General features: G+C 44.7%; 1 protein-coding gene and 1 long non-coding RNA gene across 10 annotated transcripts in view; one reads left to right on the top strand and one right to left on the bottom strand.

Annotated features, from left to right (window-relative positions):
• Nucleotides 1–1,218: 1,218 nt before the first annotated feature.
• LOC144669967 (uncharacterized) lies at nt 1,219–5,099 on the bottom strand. Its single transcript, XR_013573805.1, has 2 exons — nt 4,970–5,099; nt 1,219–3,544 (listed from the first exon to the last, which is right to left on the bottom strand). It is a non-coding gene; the product is annotated as an uncharacterized LOC144669967 (long non-coding RNA).
• Nucleotides 5,100–5,692: 593 nt separating this feature from the next.
• herc1 (HECT and RLD domain containing E3 ubiquitin protein ligase family member 1) overlaps nt 5,693–7,317 on the top strand; it is a 228,449-nt gene continuing 226,824 nt past the window's right edge. For 7 of the 9 annotated variants that reach the window (XM_078532507.1, XM_078532509.1, XM_078532504.1 and 4 more), the window contains exon 1: nt 5,698–5,721. The gene's annotated coding sequence lies outside the window, so the exon portion shown is untranslated. Of the gene's footprint in view, nt 5,722–7,317 lie in introns of all 9 variants that reach the window. The other 2 variants (XM_078532511.1, XM_078532510.1) reach the window with 1 other exon arrangement.

The raw sequence follows: 7,317 nt of genomic DNA, 5'->3' as shown, positions 1-7,317 counted from the left end.
TAGAGCAATTTTACATTTAATTCATCGGTGAACTGGCAACCAGTGTAAGGAGAGGTGATGATCGAGATGGACTCGGTATGGGACGTGCTATATTCAAGAATCTGTAAAGTTCTGGTGACAATTAACTTAAAGATTTCCCAAAGTGTAACGGCCCCAATCTATCTGCCTATGTTTTATGGTCTAATTTGTGTTGGCTTATGAGCAACTCAAGTACCCATAAAAATTGATCTGTATCATCTCTATCATTATCATTTACCACTAAGGGCTTATCTTATGAAGAAAGGTTAACAGATTCAGCCTATACCCACTGGAGTTGAGAAGAATGAGAGGTGATCTTATTGAAACATATAAGATCCTGAGGTTACTTGATAGGGTGGATATCAGGAGGATGTTCCCTCTCGTGGTGGAGACTAGCGCCCCGGGAACAGTTTAAGAATAATAGGTCTGTGTTTTAAGACAGCGGAGAATTTTTTCCTCTCCGAGGGTCGGTGGTCTGTAGAATTATCTTCCCCAGAAAGCAGTGGAGACAGGGTTATTGAGTATCTTTGATAGACAGGGGAGTGAAGGGTTATGGAAGGGGCGGGGCGGGCGGCAGACAGGAAAGTGGAGTTGAGACCACAACCAGATCAGCCATCATCTTGTTGAATGGTGGAGCAGGCTCAAAGGGTCGAATGGCCTACCACTGCTTCTAAACCCTATGTTCCTAGTCCTGTTTAGCTACTTGAGCTAGGTGTGCATGTATATTATACAGTCCCAACAGTGACAATGAGGAATTAGTTTTGATTTTTCTTTTTTTAAAAAATAGTGAATTACAGGTCAAAAATTGTTTATTAGAGAGAGAAATAAGGGAACAGAATATAGGCCTGCTGTGTGTACCAGTATGAAGCTCATACTGCTGCTGCCTGAATCATAGATTGTTATAGCACTGGAGGAAGCCAATTGGCCCACTGAGCTTGTACTGATTTTGAAAGGGTTATCGATTGAAAAAGTGGCATTTTTATAGCACCTTTCTCAACTTTAAGTACTTTTGAAGTGTACTGTTTTACTGTCAGAAACAGGGCAGTCAATTTGTGCACAGCAAGACTCTACGTGAGCAATGAAGTAAGTAGTCTGATAATCTGTTGACAGATATTTTTTGGCCAAAACATTGGGGGAATTTCCCTGCCCTTCCAACAGCAGCCATGCCATCTCCATTCTCTCAGATCAACAAACATACTCTTAAAAGTCAACAGATTTAGTATGGAAATCACAATTTGGTTTTTTTTTCGAAACATAAACCAAAATAAATTGACACTTGGCTTATAAACCTCATTAGTAGCTTATTTAATCCCTAACATGCTGCATATGAAAACGTTTTACAAAAATCTTTTTAAAAACTCTGTTATCACTGCATTTCATTGCAGTTTATGGCTCCAAAGGCTGTGATTGGGATGACACCTGCTGGAATGTTGCACATTCAGCAATTTCCAGTAGCCGAAGGGAAGGTTTCAGTTCATAGCAAGCGGAACCATTAGTTTTTGTTACAAGGACGGCAGATAAGACTTTACTGCACATCCTGGATCGGAAAGTGGTTTTGTTTCTCTGCATTGGGGAGAAAACACGCTCCCAGTTAACTGGGAGAATCAGAAATGTAGCAATCAATTTCCAAAGAGCTGGATACCGTTTTTCTTGTGAACCCATTTTGTTAAGATTCAGCACTTGCCCCCACCACTCATCCAGCTTTGTTACCCCTGGTTGAAAATCAGGCAGTTCAGAATCAACTTGATACTGGTTCCACTCATTCATAATTGCTTGTTTTTCACCATCAGATTCCGTTATAGATGGAAACCGTGTCAGCAGGGTAATAATTGTATCTTCATCATAATTCAGTTTGTTAGGCGGATGTAGCAGTCCCAACATCTCAAGAATGTTGTCTGTTAGTGGCAATTTTTTTAGTAGTTTCTGGACAGCAACAGAATAAAACTTTCTGACTCCAGCATAGAACTTCTGAAGTGTGGCACTGTCCACATCTCCATTAGCAGCAATAAACATTTTAGCTTTAACACCAACAGACAACTTTTTGTCTTCTTTCTGATTCGTTAAATCTTGGAAATCCACCATGGTTATATCACTAGTACTGCTTAAAATATCTGACTTTACAAATCGATTGAGTAGTGTTTTTAACAGCATTTTTAGAAGTTTAATGCTTCTTCCTTCCCAGAGATAAGCAACTCTTGAATCCTTGGCTTGAAAAAATACATTGTAAGTTAATAAATCATCTAGCCCATGTTCCAAAAAAAGTAAAGATGCATTTCCACATCTTGCGTGTAAGTATAAATTCGCTGAACTAGGCCAGGTTGTCTTATTTCACTATTGCTTCCAAAATAGGCTTTAAGAGGCTCCCATTGGTTATTACATCTTGCTACCGCCTGGCAGAGGCTGAGCCACCTTGTTCCTCTGTGTTTCTCTAGCTGAAGCTCATCCGCATCGCACCAGTGCTGGTATTGCTTGTACTCCTCTTATTATTTCGTGTTACCATTAAAATAATAGAAAATGTCTGCCAACAGACCTTCCACTGGTTATGAGATAGCGTTAACAGCATCTTTCGCTGCAAGGTGCATAACGTGGGTAACACAAGGCAGACTGCACACGGAACTTGAATGCTCTTTTATCTGACTTAAAACAGAGTTATCTTTTCCTATCATGACAGAGTTGCCAGAGTCAGAAGTGAAACCAATAACATTGCTCCATGGAATGTGGTGCTTAGCCAAAACAGAACTTATTAAACAGGTTTTCTGCATTTGCTATACTACAAATTTCCATGGCCAAGAGCTCTGTTTTTACAACTTTGAGAGTCTGGTGGAAATATCTAATATTAATGCAAACTTCCTCATCACTGCAAACATCATTACTCGTATCCACCATTAAAGTAATTGGACCTGTTTTAGCATGCATTACAGCTGATTCAGAATGTGGTTGGCAAGAGCTTTTATTATTGCAGTGGCTTTTGTTCTCCCACAGGAAAATTCTCTTGCAATGTCTGAATCAGGAAACATCAGCTTTATGAGTTTTGTGAAATGATCTGCAAATGCAATGGGTAAACCATGTTCTGCAATGGCTTGGCAAAAAAGTATTTCAGCATTTGTAACCTTCTGATTTAAAGTCTGCAGTGCTGGGCTTAAAAAACCTATCAATTGTTGTGTTTCCAAGAGATCAGCCCGACTTACATGCTTGTATGTTTCCAGATGTTTTTTGAGGTTGTTTACTCCAGAACCTCCAATGCTGATGTCCTTAGAACAAACAAGACAAAATGCATGTTCATCTGAAACTCTGCTGTTTTTTACTGGGTAGGAACTGCTCCAGCCAGTGTTGTATTTACACCTGTTGTGGCGCCGCTTGCCAGAGTGTCTCTTTTCTGACATGACTAAAAAATGGAAACAATACTCTACAAGAATACATTAATTAGCTAATAGATCTTCAGACCTTTTTCAGCTGCTCTGCTGCTAGCCGTGCCTTGCCTTCTTCAGCCACTCTGCTGCTAGCCGTATTGGATTGATACCAGGCTCTGGGGAGAGAGCGAGGTTCCATTATTATGGGACTGATACTAGGCTATGGGGAGATTGTGGGGCAGCTGGATTGCGGTTAATACAGGAATATGGAAAAGAGCACAGCACAGTGGGATTATTGACATAGGGTACCTCACCTGGTGCCCAAACATGAGCACCAACAGGCATATGTGGCACAGAAGGAGGCCTAGCCCATCAAGCCTATGCTGGCTAATCACAGAGCAAACCAGTCAGTTCCACTCTTCCCCCTAGGCCTGCAATTTAATTTCCTTCAAGCGCTCATTCAATTTCCTTTGGAAATCATTGATTGTTTCCACATTCACCACCCTCGTGTGCAGCGAGCTCTGCCGACCCATCTGAGCTGCCAGAACTTGGCTGACAGGCCGTGGAGACCCTGCTCCCACCTTGGCATGCAGTATTAGAAGTGACAGGAGCCAAGTTGCCAGGGGAGCTAGATATGCAGCACCTGGGAGGGAGGTAGCTTTCTAATTCAAGTGCGACAGGCTGGAGTGCACTCACTGCAAGAAGTGGCTCCCTGACCAACCACGCTTCAGCTGCTTCTCTACAGGATAAAACATCACCCATGTGTCTGAGCAGCAGCCAATCACAAGACGGGTAATGAAGTTGAACATTCCAGTTGACCAATCAATACAGTGGAAAAATCATGAGTTTTGAGTGTTTTGTGACAAGATTCAGAGCGAGGCTAAAATTTTCCTTACAAACCATATCTCTTGCAATAACTCTGAAGGAGTTGGCAATGCTAATAGTACTGTGGGATTTTCTTTTTAAATGTGCACCCAAGAGGGCAAAAGGGGCCTTGGCTTCAGGTCTCACTCATCTCTGACAGTGCAGCACTCCCTCAGTACTGCACTGGGTGTGTCAAAAAGAAAACATTTGCATTTATTTGGCATCTTTCACAACCACAAGACATCAATAAAGCACCTTACAGCCACTGAAATCCTTTCCTTGAAGCACATGTCCTGTTGTAATCCAAGGAGGGTGGCAGCCAATTTGTGCACAGCAAGATTCCACAAAGTGATAGCGACCAGGTAATCTGTTTTGGAGATTTTGAAGGTGGGGTAAATGTTGACCAAGACAGTGGGAGAACTCATCGAACTCTTTTACATTCACCTGGATCATGAGTTCAAACCCCTGGGTATAACTTTTTTTTAATACATATTCAGTTCCCTGATAAAAGCGATTATACATTCAGTTTGCAGTCTGTTGCTGGGCCTGGCCTGTATTATTTAGATAGGGGAATCCCTTAATGGAGAACCTATCACTCCCTACTGACCAATGCCAACTCCCCCAGGGCCACTTTAATCCAGATAGAGCCACGTACTGAGCGTTTACATGTTGTAACCCGCTTTTAACAGTCACTATATATTCATGTGATAGTAAAATTCAATACGTCAATAGCTAACCAATTAACTATAGTACTTCCCGTCCCTTCGCCTTGGAAGCACACCAACTCAACGCTACCGCTCCTCCGCCGCGGCCACTCTGGCCTCTCCCTCTAGTGCCAGCCCCTGGCTGCTCATCACCGGCTCCCCCGCGCCTACCACACAGAAACGCGCCTGCGCCCGAGAGAGAGAGAGAGAGAGAGCGGGCAACCGTTGGCGGCTCGAGCGCGGTTTTCAAACTGTCCAGCCCCCACCAACCGCCGGGCGCAGGCGCAGTACGGACCGCAGAGCCTGGCTCACTAGGCAATGGGAGGGGCAGGGGGGAGGGGCGGGGAGAGGAGAGGGGAGGGTGGGCCAGATGCGGGAAGGAGGAAGAGGAGAGAAAGCGTGGGGAAAGGGGGAAATGGGGAAAGGACGGGGAGGGGCAACAGGGAGGGGGCGGGGATAGAGGAAGAGGCTAGCGGAGGGGCGGGGAAAGGGGGGGGATAGACGGAGGGGCGGGGAAAGGGGGGATTGACGGAGGGGGGGGGAATAGACGGAGGGGCGGGGAAAGAGTGAAGGGGGCGGGGATAGAGGGGAGGTGGGGCGGGGAAAGAAATGAAGGGGGCGGGGATAGAGGGGAGGTGGGGCGGGGTTTTGACCCCCCGAGCGCGATGACGCACTTCCTTCCGGTTGTCCTGGTAAAATCCCCGGATGTGGAATCGGTCAACAGTGTTCCTTAACCCGTGAAATGCTGGCGGGGCGGACAGCGGCTGTGGCGGAGCGGGGCGGCTGTGAGTATTGAATGTGATCAGGGTGGGATCGGAGAGGAAGAGGAGGAGGGGGGGTGGATGTAGTGGCGGTGGTGGTGGCGGCTTTTCCCTTTGGACGTGGTGGGCGAAGGTGCCGAGCGGCGGGGACTCTGACAGGAGCGGCGGCCTGTTCCCCTGCAAAGGTCTAGTTTGCGCTGGAAGGTGACTGACTGGCTGACAGCCGCTCTGGAGCCCAGAATTATCCCTCACAATTTATTATCACTTTAAACTCTTTTTTTACACCCCCGTGCCACTTGGGTCTCGTGTCCTGCACTAAGCTGCCTTAACACCAGTTTTCACTTTTGCAAGGGTTGAGAGGCGGCTCCCGGCGATCAAAGGGACAATTACTGCCAGAGATTTTTTTCCATGTCGGATTTTAATTCATCCTCCTTTGCAAACAAGCTCTTGAGGGGAGTGACGGTTTGGAAGGGCTCTACTTGTCTTTTCTTGATCAGCGAGCGTAGCCCAGATGTCGCCCAGGGATTTTTTTTTTGGTTTTCTTTAGTATTAAATGTGGATTATTCCTAATAAAACGTTTTCCAGAATCTGCTTCTTTGCTGAATGAACTGTGCCAGTCCCTTTTTTTTTTGACGGATCGTTTGATTGTTGGAGGCACATATTGTGTTAGTTCCTTTGGCACAAATCTGTGTGTGGGGTATTTTCAGTTGAAGGGGCGTTTTACATTATGTTGCTTCTTGGGGGTCAACATGCATGTTTAAAGCGTTTGACCGTCCACTCCTTTCGACGTGAGGAGCTTTGTGTGTGTGAGGCTGCATTGTTGCTTAAATATATCTGGGGGGGCCGAGATCTTTCGAAAAATAAAGCGTGTAAAGCTCCAGATATATAAATGTCGAAACCAAGGCTGGATCGTTTATTAGGTTGTGCATGACATTGCAAATTTATTCCTGTGTGACTGCCAAGAAATATCTGGGTCTGGGCAGATGTACAACGCAGCGTAAATGGATCCAGCAGCAGATCGTTATGGAAATCTGTACATTTGTTCAGAAAATGGATCTTGACAAGCGTGCATTCACCTCTCTGCATCCTCCGTTCTGCAAAACCGTGCTATACTTTGCATATGCAGAGAAGGTGTTTCAAGATTGGGGATCTTTTAAATGCTTAGCACCAGGATTTGTTTTACCACAATGCTGCAAACTTCAATAGATCAGATATGTTCAGCACAGAAGGAGGCTTTTGTTTTGGTTTTTTTTGTTGCTAATTTTGATAACGTCATCGGGTGCTGGTTTTGTTGGTGATGCAGATATTTCATAATTTGGAGATATGTGCTACTGACAGTGCGTTGAAAGCCTTTATGCCTTTTTTTTGCTTCCAAATTGGGGCTGGGTTTCCCGGTTAATGCAATTGCCTATTATGGATGAAGGGCCTCTACCATCCTATTTTTTAAGTTGTGCCTTTTAAAAGAGGGGAATAGTTTAATTTTGGTTGACTATTGTGTAATTAGACTATACATAACTAGATTAAAAACCCTAAAACACAATTTGTATCTGAGTTAGCCACCATCCAGATGAAACACTGGATTTATGGCACCATAGCATTTGGGAGACTACTTAGGGATAC

Source organism: Cetorhinus maximus, chromosome 30 (assembly GCF_964194155.1).
Source record: "Cetorhinus maximus chromosome 30, sCetMax3.hap1.1, whole genome shotgun sequence".
Lineage (NCBI taxonomy): Eukaryota > Metazoa > Chordata > Chondrichthyes > Lamniformes > Cetorhinidae > Cetorhinus > Cetorhinus maximus.
The sequence above is the reverse complement of the archived record's forward strand: the minus strand, read 5'-3'. Positions and strand labels throughout refer to the sequence as shown.